This window comes from Myodes glareolus, chromosome 1 (assembly GCF_982192425.1).
Source record: "Myodes glareolus chromosome 1, mMyoGla1.1, whole genome shotgun sequence".
Classification (NCBI taxonomy): Eukaryota; Metazoa; Chordata; class Mammalia; order Rodentia; family Cricetidae; genus Myodes; species Myodes glareolus.
This window is the reverse complement of record NC_142026.1, coordinates 25,229,496-25,243,559: the sequence shown is the minus strand read 5'-3', so window position 1 is coordinate 25,243,559 and position 14,064 is coordinate 25,229,496.

Below are 14,064 nucleotides of genomic sequence, written 5' to 3'. Positions count from 1 at the left end.
CATATATAATTTATATTTTGAAATTTGTGAGCTTTATATACCTTTAGCAATGCACCTTTGTTTCCCATATCACTAAGTCTTCGATGTCTTGTAACATTATGTGTATCTTTTCCATGGAAGTGTGTATCATTACGAAGTCAGTCTCGTCATTTCACTCACATTTGTGCTGTCGATCTCTACCTTGAGAAATCTTTTATAATCCTAAAGTCATAAAGATGCCATGTATTTGAAAGTGTTTAGAGAGCAATTAAAGTTTTGCTATTCATATTTGTATATTTAATCCTCCTGCAATTTGCTTTTATGATCTGAATGTTGTGGGATATAAATGTGTCTGTTTTTTTTTCCCCTAAGTGATGGGTTTAGTGGCTTCAACACCATGAACTGAATGACTCTTCATTTCTCCCAGCAAATTCATCTTGCTCTGCCATACTCCAAGTTGCTAAACATTTATACCCACCCATAGAATCCCTCATTTGCTCTATTCTCTGTCTCTGACTGATGTAACCTACAGAAAACATTACATCACTTACTGTGGTCAAAGCTGCATTCCTACATGAAAGGACAAATAGCCATTCTTCTTTCTCTGGTTGTCTTGGCTCTTCATGCCTGTTTATTCTACACTCGTTTTATGATTATTTATGTTGTGGTTTGGATGAAAATTGACTCATGTGTTTGAATGCTTGCTCCTGGTTGATGGAACATTTTAGGAAGGATTAGGAGGTATGGCCATATTGGAGGAGGTATTTCACTGGGGGTGGGCTAGTCTAGCTCTCGTTCTCATTCTCTCTCTCTCTCTCTCTTTCTCTCTCTCTCTCTCTCTCTCCCTCCCTCTCTCTCTCTCTCTCTCTCTCTCTCTCTCTCTCTCTCTCTCTCTCTCTCGTGGCTGTTGTCTCAGCATGTATGCTCACGGCTCCTGTCCTATTGCTGTGCTATGCCAGCTTGTCCACTGACATTTCTCCACCATGATGGTCAGGGACCCACCCTCTGAAACTTTAAGCAAGTCTCTTATTAAAAAGCTTTCTTTTCTGTTTCCTTGTTTGTGGTGTCTCTTCACAGAAGAATAACTAAGACATTTATCAGATTCATCTGATAAAACCTGTTTTGTTTCTTTATCATTACATTAAATTTATTTCTCTCATTGCTTATTTGTGTGCCTACGGGCATCTTCACAAAACTTTATCCTTTCAGCTGGGGATCTAGTAGAGAGACCTCTCTGATCACAAAGCCCTGAGTTCCATCTCCAACTCTGCAGAAAGCAGAGTGGTGAAACACACTCTTACCATCCCAGAACTCTGGATGTGGAGGCAAGAAGATCAGGAAGTCAGAAGTTCAAGGTCATCCTCAGCTACATAACAAGTTCAAAACCAGTCTAGGGTACATGAGACTCTGTCTCAAACACACACACACACACACACACACACACACACACACACACACAATTCCATCCATGAATACTGTATATTTAGTCATTATCCTTCATTATCTCAGATTCCATCTTGTGTCCTTTAAATACTTGGTTATTTCTCCTGTAATGGCCTTCCACAGATTTTGTAAATTTATCATTGAAGGCAAATAGCCTCTGTTCAAATAGAAAATAGTATCCTTTCCCCTCTTATATTTTTATTGGCTAATGATGGCTTGTAGTATATAATTAATTTTATTTTGTTTTCAAAATTTGTGTCTTTCCCAGTAGTTTGAGGTTTGCGATGAATTTCTAGAGAAAGAATAATTCATCTAAAATAACAATACCCTGGATTTCCTAGTTGAGTTGTTCTTTCTCTTTCTGTCTCATCCGTCATTGCTTGGCAGTATCTTATTCTTAACATTAAAGGGAAGTTTCTGAAATACAAAGTCACTGTTGTTTTTGTGCCTGTCTCTTGTCAGGTATATGACATTTTCTTATATTCCAGTTCTACTGTGGCTAGCACAGTGAAAGGGGAAAATTGAGCAGTGGGATTTTATTATCTATTAAAGCGGCCTTGAGCATTTCCCTCTATTTAGTCCTTTAGTGTAGTTCATTCCATGAGTAGATTTTTCAGATGATAACTCGTTGTTAGATTCTTAGGGGAAAGCCTAACTGGCCATCATATACAACACACATAGTGAGTTCTGCTTGGTAACAATTCACGTAGAACTTTCCCATCGGTGAACACAGCCAGAACGGCTTCATATGCTTTTTCTAGCTGTACCTTTGTCCAGTATTAGAAACACAGTGGTACCTCCTCTTCCTTTCCTGTCCTGTCTGCCAAGTCCCTCCTTGCTCATCGGTCTTTTCCAGTAAGATTGTCTCCAGCCAGTTACTGCAGTGCAGTAGCTGAAACTTGAACCTACAGAGAACCTGAGAGGAAACAACCCCTCAGCTCCTCTCTCCTCCTCAGCTCTTCTCGCCTCCTCGCTCTGTATCCACGTCTCCCTCTAAAGTTGAGTTCATAAGGTGAATCCGCTGCTCATAAGCAATACAGTCGATCACTGATCATCTACTACGTAGGTGATTTTAGATCTCTCTGTCTCTGTCTCTCTGTCTCTGTCTCTCTGTCTCTCTCTCTGTCTCTCTCTCTGTCTCTCTCTCTGTCTCTCTCTCTCTCTCTCTGTCTCTCTCTCTCTCTCTCTCTCTCTCTCACACACACACACACACACACACACACACACACACACACACACGGCTAAGTACATAACTAAACCTGGCATTAATGTTTGAAAACTTTGCATGAGGTTGTGCAAGAGTCAGCAGAGACCTGAACCTAGACCTGCTAGGAATATAAATTAGAGTGTCCTAGTCATATTATGAAGAGAAAAGGTGTGTGCTGGACACGTTTACATCAACTTGACACAAGCTGGGGCCATGAGAGACGCGAAAACCTCAATTGAGAAAATGCCCCAACCAGCTCGTCATGAATTTTCTTAATTAGCGGTGGATGTGAGAGATCCTAGCTCACTGCGGGCGGTGCCACCCCTGGCTAGATGTCCTTGGTACTCTAAGGCTGTCTGCTGAGCTAGTGTGGGGAGCAAACCAGTAAGCAGCGTTCCTCTGTAGCTTCTGCAGCAGTTCCTGCCTCCAGGTGCCTGCCTTGCCGGCGCTCCTGAGATGTATAAGACGAAATAAGCCCTTTCCTCCTGTGTTGAAATTCCGCAGTGGCTATATTCGCTTATATCCCCAGCCAGCAGTGTAAGACGTTTCTATTCCACAGGCCTTCACCAGCATTTGCTGTTACTTAGTTTCACGATGACGGCCTTTCTCCCAGGGACGGGAGGAGGGGGGAGGGGGGGCGTGTGGGTGAGGTGGGAATGGAATCTCAGTCTGTTTCAGTCGGCATTTCTCTGGCAGCCGAGGATGTTCAGGAGTACCCAGCGTCCACGTGTACTCCGTTTCTGAGAACTATGTTCATCTCATCTTCCCACTTTTCAATCAGATTATTAGGGGATCGGCATTTAAATTTTTGAGTTCTTTATATAGTTTAGCTATTGATCTCTTGCTGGATGGATAGCTGGGAAAGATTTTCTCCTGTTCCACGGGGCATCACCTCATGCAACTATTTTCTTCACTGCGAGGAAGCCTTTCAATTTTAAGCAATCCCATTCGGCAATTCTAGCTATTGTTCCCGCGCTGAAGGATCGTTTTCAGAAAAATGCCTATCTGTTCCTGTATCACGAGAGCCCTGAGTTTTCCTGACAGTTTCAGCAAGGACTGTCGTTTTCCTTTACAAATGACCCAGTAGCGAGGACAGATGTGTGGTACTGCTGCCATCTAGTGGTGAAAGCCGGGAATAGCATTACGCACTCAATTTTTTTCCTCCGTCTGTTCTTATTAACTGTAAGTCAATTCTGGAAGCTCCCTTGATACTGTTCAAATAAGTCCGCTTTTGTGAGCTAATAACAACGATGTGGGCTATGGACAAAAATTAGAGTTTTTCCCAAACTCACTGTTAAAGCTGTAAGCCCAAATATGACAATAGCTGGAAAGAGAAACGTTTAGGGAGTTAAACAATGCCACGAGGTTGGGGCCCTAACGCAGTTGTTTGGTGAGCTTTGCTTTGTCATTTTCAGTACTAGACAATGAACCGTGGCCTTGTACATGCTACATAAGTGTCTACCAATGAGACACACTCTAGCTTTCTTCTAAGTTTTTATTCTAAGATCAGCTCTCCCTATCTCAAACTAAATTAGCCAGGCTAGCCTTGACTCGACTCTAGAGCCCAGGCTAGCCTTGACATGACCCTAGAGCCCAGGCTAGCTTTGACATAGCTCTAGAGCCCAGGCTAGCCTTGACATAACTCTAGAGCCCAGGCTAGCCTTGACATGACCCTAGAGCCCAGGCTAGCTTTGGCATAACTCTAGAGCCCAGGCTAGCCTTGACATAACTCTAGAGCCCAGGCTAGCCTTGACATGACCCTAGAGCCCAGGCTAGCCTTGACACGACTCTACAGCTCAGGCTAGCCATGACATAACTCTAGAGCCCAGGCTAGCCTTGACATGACTCTAGAGCCCAGGCTAGCCTTGACATGACCCTAGAGCCCAGGTTAGCCTTGACACGACTCTAGAACCCAGGCTATCCATGACATGACTCTACAGCCCAGGTTGGTCTTGAAGTTTTATCCCACTCCAGACTTCCAAGTGGTTTGGGCTAAAGACCTGTGACCCAGGAATGGTCATAATATGGTTTCCTGGTTTGAAAGTTCTTGATCTCTTGTTTCCCCAGTTTGGGGAAGTTATGGGACATCTGGGACATGAGATCTAGCTGGTAACATAAGCCATCATTTCTAGGCCTTTAAAGGTTCTACCCGCCTCCGAGTCCAGTCTAGCTCTGATCCCCAATCTGATGCCATGTAAAATGGTAGCCCCAATCTCCACCATTACAGACAGAACTACGTCACTGCCACACCTTTCCTGTCATGATGGACTGTTCCCCACTCCTCAAGTTGTTCCTGTAAGATGCTTTGTCCCTGAGCATAGCTAACTCATGCTGGGTAGCATAAGATGAGAGGAACACCAGGGGTGGTGGGCACAGAAGAAAGACCAAGAGAGGACATTTGAGACAGTGATCACAGAAATCAAAGAGAGGGGCCACTGGAAAAACCAGCCCCATATGTTCCTTGAATTTGACCTCTCAAATCACAGAAGTATTAGAAGATTAGTTTGAAGATGGGTGCTTAAAAGAAATCCCACAGTAGCTCAGAATTGAGAATAATAGAGGGATTATTTATTTAGGGGTAGACGCACAGATAAGAATCCTCTGCTAGAATGGAGAACAGCAAATGAGTCCCACAGCCAGAAAAGAGGCCGGATGCATGCTTTACATCGGCATAAATAGTATAAGAGACCATGCCCAAGTGGACAGGTAACTTAAAGGTTACTGGCAGTAGGAATTCCTACAACACCTCCCTCTTTTATTTAAATAAGATGGTTTTAAGCCTAATACAAAATTATATACAACAAGAATATATCAAGCAAGAGACATATGATAAACATTTTAATAATTATCCTATTTTAATGAGTTTAAGTCTTGTATAATAAATAACTTGGCCAAGTCATGAGAGGAAAGTAGCTACAACTATCTAGTCTTTAACCCCATCAAAGACCCAAGAAAGGAAATAGTATTACTGGAGTAGGCAGGAAGTGCAATCAAGCAACTTCCAAAAATGTGCAATAGATGATAGAGACTACTGACTACCTGGGCAATCACACAAAGTCTCATTTGAAACATTAGAGCAACCAACTTTGACTAAAGCCTAGAGTAACTGACAGATCATTTTCAGAGGCAGGAAATTTTTAAAACTGGTGCAGGAGAATTGCCTGTATTCTGTCAATCATGTTTTAAATAAATGCTAATTGGATGGACAGGAAGTATAGGCGGGTCAACCAGACAGGAAGTAGAGATGGGGTGATGAGAACAGGAGAATTCTAGGAAGGAGGAAGCCCATTTCCCCCATTCCTGCCCAGATCACCAAAGAAGCAGTATGTGACCTGCCCTGCTGAAAAGGGTACTGAGCTATGTGGCTAACATAGATAAGAATAATGGGTTAACATAAATTTTAAGAGCTAAAAGAAACCTGAGCTAAGGGACCAATCAGTTTTAATTAATGCAGACTCTCTGTGTGATTTTCTTTGGGGCTTACTGGCTATGGGAACTGGGCAGGACAGAAACTCAAACAACAGAGCAGGCCCTCATGTTACATAAAACCATCTTCCTCTGTCTTGGCAAGATTCGACAGTCTTTTTTTTTTTTTTTATCCTGTTTGTCCTGTTCACACATCAAGCATTTTGTCAGTGGTGAATGCATGTGTATTTCCTTGCCCAAAGGCCAGTTTTGCCAGGAAAAAAAAAACAAGCTCCAAGTGGAGTGTCTTTGGTGCTCAACATTCTCTCAGGAATAGATTGTGCTTCCAAGAGAAATCATGTCTCATGTCAACAGAACCCTAATTTATTTAAATGCCATATTCTACAGCTATTTGAAGTGGTTGATATCTATGCAGATGCAATCTCTATGTATCTAAAGAATCTGATTAGTCTAACTATAAATATGACAAACACAGATGACTATTGATCTATAATTCTTAATATCTATAAAACTTAAAGAGTAAGTCTTTGTGTTAGAATACTATACAATAAACAACTGTGCAACAAATGAGGACAGTGACCTCAAAATGTAAACAATGTATAAATATCTTGATCAGAGGTTGAAATGTATATTGCAATATGATAAATATATCCTAAAATTGTATCAATATTCAATAATGTTTTAAGCAGAAGTAGAAGCATGCATGCACACAATATGACAAAATAATTTTGCCTAGATATACAAATATTATAGACAAAATAGGAACATATTCAATATAATTTAAGTTTGTATCAATATACAAGAATCTATACCAGTGTAAATTGCCTATAAATAATAGCTCACAACTATTCACTCTATTACTCACTATTATTATTAGTGTGAATAAGTCCACACTAATTTATTATCCCATCCAATTTACCCCCCACCCTTTTTGTTTTGAAGAATCAACCAGCCCTTGGAATTCTCCTGTATTTGTTGTTAAAAAGAAATCTGGTAAATGGAGAATGGTGACAGATTTAAGAGCTGTCAAAAGGTAATTCAACCTATGAACCTTCTACAATCTGGAATTCCTCTGCTTTTTTTCATTACCAAAAGGATGACCTCTTATAGTTTTGGTTTGAAAGATTGTTTCTTCACCATACCTTTACAGTGATTTAATTAATACAGTTTCTGTGTGATTATTTCAGGTCTAAGCTAGCTGGGCAGCTGGGAAGAACAAGCGGCCTCCTTGCAACATTAGTTTGTTTCCACTGTGAGACAGTCTGTGGTGTTTTTCTACAGATGCCTCATAAGACTGATCCAAGAGCCTACCCATGGCAGATGACAGATCAGAAGAAACTGGTTGAGAAGCAGTTTAATATTCTATAATGTGCTTCTCAGTAATTGACTTCTGAAACTCATGCATAGAAAATCAATTAGTAAAATGCTGTTTTCTTTATCACCAGGTTTTGAAGTCAATACTATCCCTTCATGGTTCAGCAAGTGTAAACAGAACCAAAAGCGGAGGTCACCGCTTGGATTACTTGATGGTAACACAGGGGAGATGGAATGTACAGTGATGTTAGTTCAGGCTCATGCCAAGGACTACACTCCTTGAGACCAAGAGAGTCTAAACCATAAAGAATCCAACAAGGCTCCAGTTTTGTTTTTAACTTCGGACATCTTAAATAAAATTGGTCACTTATCAAATGAGAGATCCAGGAGTCAAGTCCAAAGAAAAACTACTGCGGGCCAAATCCTAGCTTTCCTACTAGTAAGGGATTGATCAAACCATTGTTCGTTGTTCACCTTGGCATCATTCCCAAGCCACTCTCACCACCATCATCAAACCTCCACCCCTAAGCCAGCCAGCTCCAATGCACAGTGCGGGAACAGACTGTACACAAGCATTCCTGTGTCCCTGTGGCCAGTGTCACGCCGCATATGATGGGGGTCCCATAAAATTTACAATGCGTCTGAAGCTTTTCTATTGCACAGTGACACTGTAGTCTTTGTACAGCTGAAACGGCTCACCTGGCATGCGTCTGTGACATTGTTGGTATGAACAAGCCTACCTTGACGTCGTTCACATGAAAGTACAGCATATTCAATTAAATTCTGCATATATATTTAGTAATGAAAGCAAACACTGTTACTGGCTAATAGATTTACTACACTGTACTATTATTGGTTTTTTTTTTTGGAGTGTGTTAGTACTTATTAAAAATTTACTGTAAACCAGTGTGTCACACTCATCCCGACTCTGCCTCATACAGCTATGTTTACCAACTCTCTCACTTCCTCTCATGATTGATGGAATCTTACATTTTGTTCACCATAATCTTAGGAGAAAAAGCTTGGCTTTGTGTGTGTCTGCGTGTGTGTGTTTGTGTGTGTGTCTGTCTGTGTGTGTGTGTCTGCATGTGTGTATCTGTGTGTGTCTAGGTGTGTCATCTAGGCTTTCTATAAGTTCATTCTATAATCTCTGCCCAAGGACAAGTCACCAAATGGCACACCCCTTACCGAATGATAAAATTCACTCTCTGGAAAGTTCTTGCATCTTCCCTGTGGTTGACTTAAACATCTGTAAGTTTTCTTCACCCATTAGGTGACACTGCAGCCTGCTGTATTAGCCAGACTTTGTACCTGCAGGACAAAATATCTGATGCAAAGAACCTCACAAATTTCCAGATGCTGTACCAGGCTATGTCCATGATAGCAAACGTACAACCTGACTAGGAGCAGCATGGTTTTCTAGGGAATTACCATGGACATGTATTCACACTCTTTCTTCCCCAGGCTATCAACTCTCTTTCTCTCTATAGCTTAAAGAATGAGACAAACTTGAGGAATTGATTGGTTTCCTGTCCCATTGCTGCCATAGGTATCCCTGTCCTGTCACCCTAATCTCTCAGAAAAGAGATCGCGGTGTATTATTGTGTCACCGCTGTTCTCTATTGGATAACTCTACACACTGCCCTCATATATTTGATTTTCTAGTACGTCATTAATTCCCTGAGTACCGTTACTCATTCCCTCTCTGCTGTCGCTCCTGGCACTCACTGCATCTCCAATCAGTACCAAAATAGCTTTGTTTCTCCCAAGGAACTAACTCACCAAGTCACCACCGCGTGAGAATTTGTCTCTCCAAAATTTCCCTGTGTGTAGTTTGAGCAAGTTACAAACTGTCTGTGCTCTTTTTCTATGTACACAGTGGGCACAATAACACTGCTTCTCGCCTGTGATTTATGAAGCACTTATGTTCTTAGGAGAATGCTGTCTTATTTATTTCTGTATCCATGGTTTTCGGTGAGCACGATCCCAAAGTACACCCAATCTACACCCCAACCCCTGGCTGGTTTTGTGCACGAATGTGATAGATGTATGTATTTGAGTGTTTTTTCACATGTTACCTTTTTGGGCTCGTGTGTGTGTATGTGTGTGTGTGTGTGTGTGTGTCCACATGGGTGCACATAGGCACACAAGTGTACATGCATGCATATGCATGTTTGTATAGAGTCCAGATGTCAACTTCCATGTCATTCCTCTGGAGGTGTCTACCTGTTTTTTGAGACACAGTCTCTCACCAACCTGGAGTACACCAAGTCAGCTAGGCTGACTGGCCAGCCAGCCCCAGAGATTGACCTGTCTTCACATTGCCAGCACCGGAATTACAGGTGCATTGGCTTAGTGGGGAGACGCTGTCAATCAAACTCAGTTTTTTAAGAGCGGTCTCCCCAGCCCCAAATGCCTTGCTTTTAAGGGCCTCATAAATGCTTAGGCTATTGCTGCTGCTTCCACTGCCACACCAACAACCCGCAGACACCTAAGTCAGTCGTAGCCTTCCTTTCCTTGCTTATGTGTAACTATTGATGTCAATATACTATATCTCAAACTCATCTGTTGCTAGTACCCATGAATGTCTCCAACTCCCGTTACTTGCTTTTCTCTCTTGATTGGAGCATCTATGTGAAGCGCCAATTCTACCAGCTCTTACTGATGCTCAGACCACATCCCAAAATGACCTGCTTCCTGAGCCCTCACTCTTCTGAATTACAGTCACGCTCCATGCAACAGTGTGCTGATCCCTTCTGTCCATGTCATGTCACATCAATGTGACTATTTTATAATGCTTACCATTTTTCTGCCTCATGTCCGTGGTCATCCGCATATAATTATATATTAAATCACACAGGGATTAATTATTTGTGTCTTTGACGGCCGTATGTCCTAGAGCATAATGATGAACAGTAATTCGGTGAAAATAACAAAATGAATGAAAGTAAAGTCAGGCAGTGGTGGTGCACACCTTTAATCCCAGCACTCTGGAAGCAGAGGCAGGTACTTTGAGACCAGCCTGGTCTACAAAGTGAGTTCCAGGACAGTCAGGGTTATATGGAGAAACCCTGTCTCAAAAAACAAAACAAAAATTAAAAATGAATGAAACTAAATGAGACATTTTACGTTTTGTTCTCTAATTTTATTTAAAATGGATTAAAATATTGCCTAGACTCTGGAAAGACTTCCATGACTACAGAGAATACAGATTATCATTGTTGAACACAAGGAGACCTAAAGCATAGGCAGAAGTTCAAAGAGAAAAACACAATAAATAAGAAACCATATTATACCATTTTGCTGACATCAGTAACTGAGATGAGCTGCATCTTTGTCCCTGGCTAGCATTGACTATGACAGCTTTTAAAAAGACAAAAATACCTTGAACTTTAGAGTATTCAAATCAGGGAAGAATGTGTCAGCATCCTGGTGTTGCAGAGACAGCAGGGTGTCTTGAGACTAGGAAGAGGAGCATCTTAGCAGTGAGTGCAGGCTAACTTGTGACATTCCATGCAAACTGTAGGACTTACCAACAGACTGGTCCTTGCAGCATGTGCCCAGGGACAGCAGCCATCCTAGCAGCAGCACTTCTTGCAGCAGCACTTCTGCTGGCAGCAGCCACACTTCTGCTGGCAACAGCCCTTCCCACAGCCACAGCCACAGGAGCTGCAGCAGCAGCGGCGGCAGCAGCAGCCACCACAGCCACCACAGCCACCACAGCCACAGCAGCCACCACAGCCACAGCCACCACAGCCACCACAGCCACAGCCACAGCCACAGCCACCACAACCGCAGCCACCACAGCCACAGCCGCCACAGCCACAGCTGCCACAACCACAGCCACAGCTGCCACAGCCGCAGCCACCACAACCTCCACAGCCACAGCAACCCATGGTGTCAGTAGATAGGACTCAGGTGCAATGAGGAGAGAGACTCAGGAGAGGAGAGATGTGATGACCCTCCCTGCTGGGGAAGCCCCATATATACCAGCTCCTTGGGATACCATATGACTACTTAGCTAGTTCTTGTTTATCTAAATTCCCATGAAAGACCTCATGAGGCCTCTAGCATCCTTCCTTGTTGACTTCCTGACCTAGGAGTTAGCTCTAACTTCTACTCAGCTCTTCTGTCTATATTTAGCTCCCAGCATGAGTCTGGGAGCTCTCGAGTCACGTGCGTGTTTGTTTCGCTAGTGCTTTCTGCGGTGCCTCGCACATTGCAAGTATTCGGGGCACACCTTTCAGATTAAAGAGAGGCTGAGACTATTTCCAAATTTGAAGCCACACTCTCTCATAGCTATGAAGGCTCAATCTAGGGTCAGATGAAAGTTCTGCCTTTCTATGTCTATGGCCTAGTCATCACAGTTAGACAAAACAGTCTTTGTATATCTTTGGGGACTCTTTGGAAATACGCCCCTTTTGGCAAACGTTCTCAGAAGAATTATTGGAGAACCAACATTGAAAGGGACATGGCAGGCAGCCCTAAAATTATGACTCTCGCCATAAAGCATGGATACTCTCTTTATGGCTCACTGGGATTCTTTATTCCCTAGAAAAACCTTTAAGGTTACAGTAAAATAAATGACGTTTGATGCATAAAACGTCCAATTTTGAGACAGCCTAGCCCTAAGCTATCTGCACGGGTGAGGCTCCTGTCTTTTGTTCACCCGTTTTATGATTATTTTCAAAATCATGACACACTCTTGACAGAGGATGCTGACTGGAAATGTGCAGTGGATTCAGCATGTCAGCTCTCTACTTCCAGTCCCAGGACCTGCAGCGATCATGTGCTGTATGAACTTGCTCAACTGTCTCCACGCTGGAGACCATTTGACTGATTTAGATGCTATCAACAGACCACAGCAGAGATCTGAGCACATACCAGTCCACTGTCCTATTGAACTTACGTGGCAGGCGTGAGTCACAAATGGATGACAATTCTTTTCAGGGTCAGTGTCGACTCCAGGATGCCCACGGGCCAGAGCTGCCCATTGGCATCTCTTTAGTAAGCCAGAGGGAAAAGCAGAACTAAAACATTAAAACTCATTCCTTTGATATGCTTTGTGTCAGCCTGCGGCTGGGAGCACCCTGAGAATCCAACCTTATGCAGAGGACACCCATAAATGTCTTCCGAGGCCCCAAGTCTTTAGATACAGAAATCATCTGTTGATGCTACCACTCCTGTTTCTCGACATGTTGTGAACCATTTTTCTGCTCTTGGATTAAATGTGCACCACAGCTTTTTTTCCCACTCTCCCAGGTGAATGTTTAAAGGGTCTCCAAGATAGAAAAGCCAAAAATAGCTCTGATGTTATGAGACACCAACTCAGGAAGGAAGAAGGAACTCAGATCTTGGGAAGTTCTCCACGGAAACACGGCTAAAAATAAAGGAGGGCGGTATAAAAGGGGTTCCCTGTAGAACGGAGTCATTACACTTTCCTTTCCTCTCCTCTCCTGAGTCTCTCTCCTCACTGCACCTGAGTCCTCTCTGCTGACACCATGGGTTGCTGTGGCTGTGGTGGCTGTGGTGGCTGCGGCTGTGGTAGCTGCGGCTGTGGTGGCTGCGGCTGTGGTGGCTGCGGCTGTGGTGGCTGCGGCTGTGGTGGCTGCGGCTGTGGTGGCTGTGGTGGCTGCTGTGGCTGTGGTGGCTGTGGTGGCTGTGGTGGCTGCTGCGGCTGCTGTGGCTGTGGTGGCTGCAGTTGTAGCAGCTGTGGCTGTGGTGGCTGCTGCGGCTGTGGTAGCTGCTGCTGCCGCCGCTGCTGCTGCAGCTCCTGTGGCTGTGGCTGTGGGAAGGGCTGTTGCCAGCAGAAGTGTGGCTGCTGCCAGCAGAAGTGCTGCTGTAAGAAGTGCTGTTGTTAGGCACAGGGGTGTTCAGGAGCTGTGTGAGTCCTTGACTCTGTTGGTTCCTGTCACTAAAGGTCTCTTACACCCCATCCTGCCTGTCTCCAGTTGTCTGTCTGTCACTTGAAGTGTATCACATTTTCTTCCTTGCTCTCTAGGGCAGTCACATGGATAACTCTCACAGCGTCCTCTGAGGGCTAACTTAGAAACTTCCTGACTGTTCTCTGGAGCATCACACCCGGCCTCCGGCCCTGAGATTGGGTAAGTCCTTCAGGCTGTTCCTGACCAGTGCCCTGCTGTGTGGGATTGTTCTGGAGCTTTGTTTCTGTGCCGTCTTTTCTCTTGTCTGTCTGTCTGAAAACTCCAAGCCCTCCCAGTTAAAAGCAGTCTGAACTCACAGTCGTTAAATGCAAGCATGTGATTATCTCTCCTTAACTATAGATCAGTAGGACCTCGGGTCACTGGGAGCACAGCCCCATGGGGCTAGATCGTTTGTGTTTGGTTCTCATACGTTCACGTTGCTGTCCGCCAATGTCTGTCTTCCCTATCTTTGAGCACAGTGGATTTCCAGTGTCCCTATTGCTGTGTTGTAGTTACTATATGCAATCTCCTCAATGTCTAATAAACTATACAAAATATCTTTACATTTGACTCACAAAAGTTTCTTGTTTGGTGGTTACTTCTGAGGGAAGGGAATGGGTTACACTGAGTGGGAGAAGAGGGCCCTCCCTGAACTGCTGAGATTTAAGTTGAACTACAATAAAGACAGGTTTGTGTTAGCTAACATTGAAATGGTAAATGCTTTATCTGTTTGAAATCTGTATTTTAGCCTGAAATAATTTTCTTTTTTTT